Source organism: Gekko japonicus, unplaced genomic scaffold (genome assembly GCF_001447785.1).
Source record: "Gekko japonicus isolate JY-2015 unplaced genomic scaffold, Gekko_japonicus_V1.1 scaffold192, whole genome shotgun sequence".
NCBI lineage: Eukaryota > Metazoa > Chordata > Lepidosauria > Squamata > Gekkonidae > Gekko > Gekko japonicus.
Window position 1 is genome coordinate 988,672 of NW_015165835.1, and position 11,693 is coordinate 1,000,364.

Below are 11,693 nucleotides of genomic sequence, written 5' to 3' on the forward strand. Positions count from 1 at the left end.
CCTAATGTGAAGGACTTCACCTTTTATTCAGACCGCCATAAATCTTATTCCAGGATAGATTTTATATTAATCTCATCCTCTCTCCAACAAAGAATCATATCAACAGCGATAATGCCATCACACTGGTCAGACCACTCATGGGTAAATTGTATCCTAACCCCAACTGATAACTCAAAGAAATCCAGGCATTGGTCATTAAATACATCTTTATTGTCAGATCCTATTTTGAGGCAGGAACTAGAACTAGAGATTAAGCAATATTTTAAAGAGAATCCAAGAGAACACATCTCGCCAGCCATCCGATGGGATGCTCTCAAACCAGTGATCAGAGGCAGTCTGATCTCAAAATCAGCCTCCCTAAAGAAACAGAGACAAAGATTAGAAACAGATCTTAAAGAACAAATCACAGCATTAGAACAAAAACATAAACAAACCACTGATAAAAAGGTGTATAAACAGCTTTTAATGGCACGAAGGAGCTTGGAACAGCTAGAAACTGCAAAAATTAAAAAACAACTAATATTTGTTAAGCAAAAATATTGGTTTAGGACACCCAGGTACTTGAATCTGCTATCACGAAAAACTAAAATGCAAGCAACTACTAACAGAATTCCTAACATTAAGAATATCCAAGGCAAAGTGCTAACTCAATCAGAACTTATTTGTAAAGAGTTTGAAAATTATTACAGGACTTTATATTCTTCCACTAAACCCACAAAGTTGCAAATTGAACAATTTCTACAGAATTATGGCAAATTGCCGAATTTAAAAGACAATCACAAATCTATAATGGAAGAACCCTTTACGACTTTGGAAATTATAGATATAATTAAATCTTTGAAATGCTCCAAAGCACCAGGACCAGATGGGTTCCCATCTGACTTTTATAAAACTTTTAAGTTAACTTTGGCAGAACCCTTAACTGAAGCATGCAATGATGTTCTATTGCATGGTAAACTGCCCCCATCATGGAGTGAGGCACAGACGGTAGTAATACCGAAAAAAGATAGAGATCCCCTAAGCCCAGCCTCTTACAGGCCTATATCGCTATTAAATCAAGATTTTAAGATACTAACGGCAGCCTTATCAAAACGAATCAATACCTTTATTGCAGAATATGTGAACCCTGACCAAGTAGGATTTATCCCAGGGAGAGACTTGGCAGATAACACTATTAAAACACTATCTCTTATTAATTACTGCCGTACCACCAAAAAATCTACTATAGCATTATCGTTGGATGTAGAAAAGGCATTCGACTCTGTGGAATTCCAATTTCTTTTTTCGGTCCTTGAAACAATGGGTTTTGGACACAGATTTATCAACACAATCAAAACATTGTACTCGACACCCACAACTAGAATTAAAATAAATGGAATGCTTACTGAACCAATCTCCTTACTACGAGGTACTAGACAGGGATGCCCCCTGTCTCCCTTACTGTCCGCCTTAGCGGTCGAACCACTGGCAAATGCCATTAGAGGCTCACCAGAAATTACAGGGATTAAAACCAAAACTAAAGAGCACAAATTAGCACTCTTCGCTGACGATATGCTATTATATCTCACAGACCCATTAAAATCTCTCCCAGCACTAAATAAACTACTGCAACATTTCAGCATTATCTCAGGACTGAAAATTAATGACAATAAGTCGCAAATACTACCAATACATCTAACAAAAACAGAGGAAGACTCGATCAAATCACTTTATAAATTCTACTGGGTGCCCAAAGCACTAAAGTATCTAGGTATACATATACCCCGAAAAAACACTGAATTATTAACAATTAACCATCAACACATGCATACTGAACTATGTAATACTATTTACAAATGGAACAAACTAAACTTAAACTGGATCGAAAAGTTCAACTTAATTAAATCTTTTATTTTACCAAAATTCATCTTTTTATTTAGGACTATCCCAGTATTTATTCCGATAGCAATTCTTAAACGCTGGCAAAAAACACTATCTGAGTTCCTATGGGACAAGAAAAAACCTAGGATAAGCTTTACAATTTTACGGAGACCTAGATCATTGGGTGGATATGCTCTTCCAGACTTAACTTTATACAATCGAGCTATATTAATGGCCATTACAATTAAAATGATAAGACAAGTACATAAACCTAGCTGGGTAGAGATTTTTGACGACTGGCTATACCCACACTCTCTAGCAGAAGTAATCTGGTCACAGAATCATAAATCTGGAACACTACCAGATTCTTTGAAGGTCCTAAATCCAGCTATACAAAGTTGGAAGAAATATGCAAAACATTTATTGCCTACAATCTCTAGATATTCATCGTTTCTTAATCAATCGTGGTTTCCCCCTGGTACAGATCATAATATTGTTAAACTCTGGAGAAGCAAAAATATAACACGTATCATAGATATTACAACAAAACAGGGAATGATAAGTAAAAGCAAATTAGAACACACATTGGGTACAAAACTACCATGGTTTTTTTATTTACAATTAAGTCACTGCATGCACTCCCTAAAAGTATTGGAAATGATGGCACAACCATTAACTGACTTGGAACGCGTAATCCGCGTTTCAGAAGAAGTAAATAAAGGACTTATATCCAAAATATATTCTATTCTGATTACCAATGCTTCCAAAGCCTCACTGCAATATCAATACGCATGGCAAAAGGAATGCGATTCAGCATTAGATGATGAAACCTGGTCTACTTTTTGGAACTCCACCAGCTTCACAACCAAGTCTATAGCAATAAGATTTCAAAATTTAAAAATAATGACTAGGTGGTATGCAACGCCCCAAAAACTTTCCCATATATCATCTTCATTATCCCCAAATTGTTGGAAGGGATGTCAGCAAGTAGGAGACTATGCCCATTGCTGGTGGGAGTGTGGTAAAATTAAAATGTTCTGGCATGAAGTTATCAAAGTTATTGAAGATGTAACTTCTATACGAGTCCCGTTCACCCCGGAAACTTTATTCCTGAACACCTGGCCACAAGATTTATTGGAGAGACCACATCAGGCAACCATTGAAATAATGCTTGATGCTGCCAAGACCTCGATAGCATCTCTCTGGAAAAATGATAAGGCACCAACATCAGAAATTTGGTTCAAAAAATTATGGAATCATTACTTAATGGAATCAGTAACAAACAAATTAGACACTACGTCACAGAATTCTAAATTTCTTTTATTTATTGGAATCGGAGAGTCAAGTTTGATTTTTCCATTTGAAGCATCAATAACTTTTTATCTTGGCTTTCCTGATGTTTTTCCATTTTTTTGACCTTCTTCTTGACTTTTTGGGTATCTTCCGTCGAGACCAGACACTTCTGTGCAATTTCCTCCATCTTCTTAGCTGTATCATTCAACTGCTTCTACTGGTTGCGGAGCACACTTTCCATGCTTGACAACGTTTGGTTTATTTTTTGCATTTGCTCCAGCAGAGGGCGCAGTACCTCGCTGTCTTGTTGATTGACAGCCAGCTCAGTGAGGCGGGGACTAGAACCGGAAGTTCCTCCCAGCTTCTTCGGCAGCTTCTCCTGAAACTTTTTCTGCCCCGACATCTTGTTTTATTGTTTACTTTTTAAAAGTTCGTGCCGCGCAGCTTAAGGATGATTTTCCCTGCCTCTCTTTAAACAATTCACCACAAGGTAACACCACTCTTCCAATTTTTCACTCCCCCATTTTTCTCGCTGTTAATACAGTCTCTGTTCATGGGGGGGGGTTTCTCCCCCTTCTCCCTCCCGCTTTTCCGATAGGGGGGGGAATGTGCTTATCTCCTTTCCTCCATTTCGATCGTCAACTCACGCTTTCTGCCGATTGCTTTCACTTTTAATCGCTCTTTCGCTTCACCACTCTGTGACGTCCGGCGGTGTTACTAGTCCCCATATGGGGGCACAGCAGCGGCAGGGCCATTGGGGCACGGGGCGAGCCTCAATTTCCGACCTTCAGGCTGGGAAAGAGGCATATCCCCTGAGTGCCCCGAGTCGGAGCCCCTTCCTGGGGCTCGTCAGGCTCTTCGCTTACGCGGATCCCCTCCCTTCACTGTGCGTGGGCGAGTCGCCTTCGGGAGCCTCCCGAAGTTGCGACCGCCATTCGCAACGGCCAGACCGGAAGCCAGCCATGTGGAAGATTTTTAGCACTCACGGCATACCCGACACCCTGGTGTCGGACAATGGGACTGCTTTTATATCAGCCGAATTCAGGGACTTTACACAATACTACACGTTTGCTCAGCACCATTCCACCTGGTCATGAACAGACAGGCGGAGCGGATGGTACACACTACCAAGGAAGCACTGAGCCGGATTGTCCAAGGCAATTGGAACTACCAGTTAGCTGCCTTCTTGTTCGGCCAACGGATGACCCTACACACTTCCACAGGCAAGAGCCCCACAGACCTCCTAATGGGCCGGAGGTTGACTACCCGGCTGGACTGCCTACACACAGATTGGGCCCCTGACCACTGACTGGGCTCCACATTCCAAGAGGCACCCCACGGGTTCTTCCTGGCAGACCCCATGTACGCAAGGAACTATGCAAGAGGACAGCCATGGATCCCAGGCCGGGTGGTAAGGGTGACAGGACCTCTCTCCTACGAGGTCTCGATGGAAGATGGCCAGATACTCCGGAGGCATGTAGACCAGCTACGTAGCCGTCTGCTATCTTTGGATGACCAAGAAAGCCAGAAGGCCAAGAACATCAAGGTAGAGCCGGATCTGGAGGTGCAAGTGCAGAGGCCAACCGAGTCTGACACGGTGGCAGCTCTGACCCCTGACTCTGCTCCAGTGCTAAACCCCGGACCAGCTGAGGAATCCAGGCCATCCGAGCCACACACCGGGCAAGCCGACATGAACCGAGACCCCGGCAGCCCTCCGACAGAACTGCGTCGCTCAACAAGAGAACAGTGGCACCCAGAGTACTTACAGGACTATGTGTGCTAGTACTTTGGCACTATGGGGGGAGGGGTGTTATGTACTAAGATGGCCATGGCAGTGCTAGCCAGGCCACACAGTTGAGCAGACCTTCGGTCCCTAAAACAATAGCCACCACAGATCCTAGTGCGCACCAATAAGGTCGCCCGGATCCTGATATAGAACTGTTATAGACTGGGTCTTGTAAATACAGCCTATGACTGGAATTGGGGGGGTGTTGGAGGTGAGTGTGGACATGCATATAAGATGGCCTCGGACTGGCTAGTTTATCCTTAGTTCTGATGTAATCAATAAACTTGAGCTGATTTCACTATGCTACGCCTGCAACTCCACTACATTATAAATATAAAACAGGGATGTCGAACTCATTTTTTATGAGGACCGGATATGTCACAAATGTTGCTTTGTCATGCCGGGCCATGTATTCCATAAAATGTAATGCTGGGTACCGGAGATATAAACTTTATAAAGGACACAGGCAAATTCAATTAACAATGTTATTTTTATACCAAATACAAACAAAAGCGATTCCTAGAAGTGAAAACCATTGATTTACTGTGGAATCCACAAAAGCCCTAATAGATGTAGTTAATCATATGCAAGACAAGTTTTTTTCCCCAAGGGATATCATACAAATTAGCTAATTTTTGTATATATAGCATTTTTAGGAGATGAGTCATCATCCTTGCAAGTAAATAAGGTAGTTTTTCTGCACCACCACCACATGCCTAGCCTCAGCAGTCTCAGCAGCCAAGCATGGTTACAATCTGTCTCTCAGGCTGATTTTGCACAAGGAGCTTCACTGCCGTCGCGCCTCCCTTTGCCCCATTTCCATTGGTCAATTTCCCACTTGAAGCTGTGCGGCCGCATTTTGACCCATGGCTTTGCCCGATTTTCCCCACTGTTTTGTGATCCTCAAAAAACAGGATCATGAAACTGTGGGGGAAATCAGGCGAAGCCGCGGGTCAAAATGCGGTTGCACGGCTTCAAGTGGGAAATTGACCAATGGAAATGGGGCAAAGGGAGGCGTGACAGTGGCACAGCTCCTTGTGCGAAATCAGCCTCAGTGTTTGTTTCCTCTCTTCCCCCATCTAGCCACTGAGTATGTTGAGGCCAATGTTCCCTCTAAAGGAGTGAGCAAAAATTCTACTTTGTGAGCTACTGGCATTAAAGTTGTGAGCGAGCCCTTTGGCACCTGCATAAATCAGTTTGCTCTGGAGCCATCCCTTCCTGAGCTGAGACAAAAATGTGTGAGCCGGAGGCTAAAAAATGGTGAGCTAGCTCACACTAACTCAGCTTAGAGGGAACGCTGGTTGAGGCCCAGGTGAACCAGATGACAGGAAGGGGGGTCTGAACCAGGCTGAACCAGATCCCTTCATCCCCAGTTCTCACCCCTCCTGCATTTCCCACAGGAGTGGTGGAGCTGAGGGAAGGCCTGATGAAGAGACTGTTTCTCCAGGGGGTGCTTTTTGTCCTCCTGTGACCCTTTTTCCTTCATGGGCTAACAGGTGAGGGAGAAGTAGGCTTCCAGATCCCCGGGGGGGGGCAGGGGTTTACCTGCTCTATGGGTCCCTGACCCACCAGCCCAGATCTAGCCAGCAGGGGAAACTCTGCCCCCAGAGTGCCTGGATTGGGCCAATGTGCCTGGCACGATGATGTCACCTGAAGGTGACATCATTGTGCCGGGCACATCGCCAGGGGGGACACACTAGCATTCAGCCTGAAACCTCTATGGTATCATAGAGTTTTCAGGCCGAATGCTAGAGCATCCCCCGGTGATGTGCCTAGTGCGATGACATCACTTCTGGGTGATGTCATCACAGCACACGTGAAACTCCTGGAACAGGAGTTCCTTCCCCCCCGGAAAGAGGTAGGGACCTGGCAACCCTAGGGAGAAGGGAGATCACTGCCCCCCTCACCTACCCCAACACTCACTCTGCCTCCAGGCTCTGTGACTGTTTGGTCATGTGGCAGTGACATCAGCACCCCTATTTCCCTTTGCTCCTCCACTTGCTTCTGAGACTGGGAGGTCTTTTCCCTTCAGAGCAGCATGCACAAGACAGCCCAGTTGCCTCCCAATCCACATGCCATCTTTTCTCCACCTCTCTTCCTCACTGGCCCTATCCCTTCATCAGCTAACTGCCTCTCCATGTGCCCGCTCTTGCCAACTCCCCTCACAGTCTGTATTTGGAAAAAAACACGAAGCCAGCTGGTGCAGCAGTGGCAGTGCCAGCTGCTCATCTCCACCCCTCCATGTAGTGGCTTCTCCAATCGTTGCTGCGCTGCGGTCAGAGGAGGTGGGAGGGGGGAAACAACACAACTCCCCTTTCTCTGCCTTAGCTTCCATTTCCCTCCACACTGTTTTAATAGCCTCTTAGTCCCACTCTCTAGCCATTTCCTTTCTATTTCTTGACAGATTCAACCACACACAGACACACCTCACCATGTGTGCCTTGGGCCTTATGTTTGACACCCCTGAATAAAACAAGACATTAAAAACAAGCCATTATAAAGAGTTATTGGACATAGACAGCATAAAGACTATCTATGAAACAGACCTCAGACTAGAAACAGACTATTAAAAAAGCTGGTAAAATAAAACTCCCAATTAAAAGCCTGTTTTGCCCTGGAGCCTAACAGACTGGAAAGTAGGCCCAGGTGAACCTCAAGGGGGCAGGTATACCACCACAGAAAATACCCTGTCTCTCAGCACCACCCACCTCAGCTCTGAAGGTGGAGGCACAGAAAGCAAAGTCTTTACTGGTGGGCTGAAGAGGAGATGATCCTTCAGGTACTCTCATCCCAAGCTATATAGGGCTTTAAAGGTAAGGATCAGCAGTATGAATTATTCCTGGAAACAGATGGGTAACCACCAATACTCCCTCAAAGCTGTGGAGTCTTGTGAGCAAAAATTCTACTTTGTGAGCTACTGGCATTAAAGTTGTGTGCAAGCGATTTGGCCCTACTGCATAAATTAGTTTGCTCTGGAGCCATCCTTCCTGAGCTAAGACAAAAATGTGTGAGCTGGAGGCTAAAAAACTGTGAGCTAGCTCACACTAACTCAGCTTAGAAGGAACACTGGTAACCACTGCAGATCTTTCAGCACGAGGGTGATATAATCCCTGTAACCAACCCTGACAGTAGTCCAGCTCTACATTTTGGACCAGTTGAAATTTCTCGACCATTTTTAAAGGCATGGATGTGATCAGGGCACGGATCACTGTAGCCAGATCACACTTTTCAAGGTGTCTTGTCACTGTCATACCACTTGTCACTGTCATACCAGCTGAAGCTGATAAAAGGCTCCATGTGCCACAGGGGAGACTTAAGCCTCCAACCATGGGCTCTGATGTAATTGCACCCCCAAGCTATGAGTCTGATCCTTCAGAGGGAGTGCAACTCCTCCCCCCCGACAAGCTGGCTCCACAATCCCCTAGCAGCACCCGATCAACAGCACCTCAGACTTGTCTGGATTGAGCTTCAGTTTATGGGTGTTCACTTATCCCGTTACCTTCTCCAGGCCCATATTCAGGACTTCCACAGACTCTCCACATATTGGTGACACCTCATTCCAAATCCCAGACAACCTCTCCCGGAGGTTTCATGTAGATGTTAACGGGCACGGGGAACAAGTTGGAACCCTGATTTCGTTTATGTAATGAATTTACATTTCAACATGCAAGGTTGTGTTGTTGCTGTTTTGGCCAAGCAATTGTTTTTCCATTTTGCTGGCTCCCTCTGCTTTATGTACCTCACCCATGTCTACACAGACCCTTCCTTACTTTCACTTACAGTGCACGCATCTAGTGATGCCATCCTCCAGGCGGGGGCTGCAGATCTCCCAGAATTACAGTTGCTCTCCAGATGACAGAGCTCAGTTCCCCTGGAGAAAATGGCTGCTTTGGCGGGTGGGCTCTGTGGCATTATATCCTGGTGACATCCCTCCCCTCCTCAAACCCTCCCCTCCCCAGGCTCCGCCTCCAAAGTCTCCAGGTATTTTCCAATGCTGAGCTGGCAACCCTGTGTAAAAAAAAGGTTTCTGGCACAAAATTTCAGTTAGTTTTAAAAAGTTCTCTAGCAGAGCCAACCTATTTCATTATAAATATGTAAATTACATGCACTTTGCATTGTGTCAGTGATGTGTACATTCGTTGTGAGGTATGACGCATAGCTGCTCATCTCCTCTCTTCTTAGATCTTCTCCCTCTAGACCAAATGAGGAAACTCCATGACTGAGAAATCTGGACTCAAGCTGCTCATCCCCTCAGATGTAATTTCCTTTTCATTTCATTGTTAAGTTCCACAGTGAAGTCTGTTTCTTGGTGCTCAGTAAAGAGAAACCAAATATTGCCTTTTGTTACAGGCACATTAATTCAATTAGTACTTATAATTGGTTTTTTATCTTAGTCAATCTGACTGGAATACTTTCAACATGGGACCTCCAGAGTTTGTATGCAGATACTTTACAATTACAAAGAGCCCGAATAGAATCATATCAACCGTACCTAATTTTTTTTTTCAAGCAAGCAATGAGATGCTTTAGAAAAATAATAAACAGCTCTTCTGTCATCGGACAGCTTCATTTTCTCCATCAGATTAGGGTGGTCTCTGAAGCTCTCAGCAGCTGATCTGACAGAATAAAACTGAAACAAATTGCTGTTGCAGTAATCCTTCACTCGCATTAGGTGCTGGATGGGAGAGAAATCAACTCAATTGGCTAGAACGCCTCCAAGTGTAATAAGGCTATGGCTTGTTGAGCAACAATCTATTAAGAAACGTTTATCTAGATGCATTAAACTTTTAGTTTTGCTATGACATTTGGATAGAAGTGGCAACATCGAGCAGAAAACAGCCACAAGTGTACTAAGGTGCTCCAGCCTTTAGCAAATAAACTAGCAGAGTTTTAAGTGTTGTTTTTTAAAGGTTTCGTTGAATGGACCATGACTGCAGAGGTAACTGGTTGTAGCTGCTTAACCCTCTCTTGTGGAATGTGGTCCCACCATCTGGCATGTTACAGTATGTTTTAAAAGATGAATTTAAGACTTCCTTAGGTTGGTATAATACTTCAGTGTTACTGGCTCTCTGATCTGACTTCCAAATCAGTCACATTATTTTCTTACAAGACCAGAGCTACTATCGCTAATTGGATTTTCTCTTTTCTCTTTTGTTTTACAACTTGGCCTGTTTTTCAGCTTTACAGTTCTGCTTGGCTTATCAACCAAATCTTGGACAAATGTGAATTTGCTCTGAACCTAACTTTGATATTTTAAAAAACTTGACACTGAAGTATATCCTAGATTGACAGACTGGTTTTCTATATATATGTGTGTGTATTTCTTTTTTTATAAGAACCTTTTTAAATGCTGCCAAAGATTCTTACATGGACTTTTGTAGAGACAAAATGCTTCCATTGTGGGTATATTGTGACAGGGTTCAAGTTCCATGTTGGCACATAAGTTTATTTATTCTTCAAAATTATACTCTACTATTCCAGTTTACAGTTATTCAGTCATGATGGGGGTTGATGGCTTCTTCAACCATGTTGTCTTACAGCTGTTCTGCTGTGATTATGAGATGGATTAGATAATTAGTACTAACAGGGGTCATTTCTTGCGGGAGCGCACAGGAGCGGAGCTCCAGCAGTAAGGAGCCCAGGGGGTGGTCACATGCAACAAGCCCCGCCCCCTGCTCCCAGCAGCCCTCAGTTGGATCATGAAGAGCAAGAAGCAGCCAGGTAAGTTGCAGAACCCCCCCACCAGCCTGCTTTCAGGTACAAGCTCTCCCTCCTCTGCAAGGGCAGATCTGCATGTGTCCCCCCGCCCCCCAATAGCTAGCAATCCAAAACAGTCCAGTGGTGCCTGAGCGGTGGGCGTTGCCTTCTGACACACTTCCGGTGACGTCAGGGGGTGTGGCATATGCAAATAAGTTATGCTAATGAGTTGTGCTAATAAGCTCCTGCACCTCTTTTTCTACGAAATGACCCCTGAGTACTAAGAACATTTTATGAACTCCCTAATTCTTCATGTGACTGTTAGCTTCTCTAGAAGGGTGGATACACAATGTTTTTAAAAAAAAACAAACGAAGAAAAATTACATACTCTGTTGCTGCCCCTTATGCCTGGAATTCCCTCCCTTAATATGCTTGTTTTATCACCTTTTGCTGCTTTTAAATCTCTCCTCAAAACCCACCTTTCAAATTAGGCCTTTGACAGTCCCCTTAATCCTCATTCTGAGCTGTAATACAGTGTGTTACTGCTTTTAGTCTCGTTCTTACCATGGTCTTCCTCCCTCCCCACCCTCTGTTGTCATCTCCATTGTTGCTTTCAAGCTGTACATTGATGGGCTCAGTGGGTTTTTTTTAACTTATTTGTGAAACTCCATAAAGTACTGTGTTCATTGATTATGCTATGTTTATTGTGCTATATCTACATATATGCATAAATAAAGAACACTGGGGGGTTTTCTGCCCTGACAGATGTGAATTGAAAAAGGATGTTAAATCTGACAAAGGCTGCTTCTTACAAAATGGTGCCTCCCAGCTTTCCTGTTAATCATTTCTATGTCCTCTCACAGGATTGTCTCCTACCAGCTTTTCTACAGGCAAAAGCAGCAGGAGGGGCTGCTTTTAATGACCAAAACAGCTGCAATTATGGGACCTGTGTGGACAAAAGTCACATGGGACAGGGCTGTTATGAGTACAGGAACTGGGTGACATGTTGAGCAGATAAACTGGCAGGATCCAACCTGCATTGTCTGGGCATGGAAAG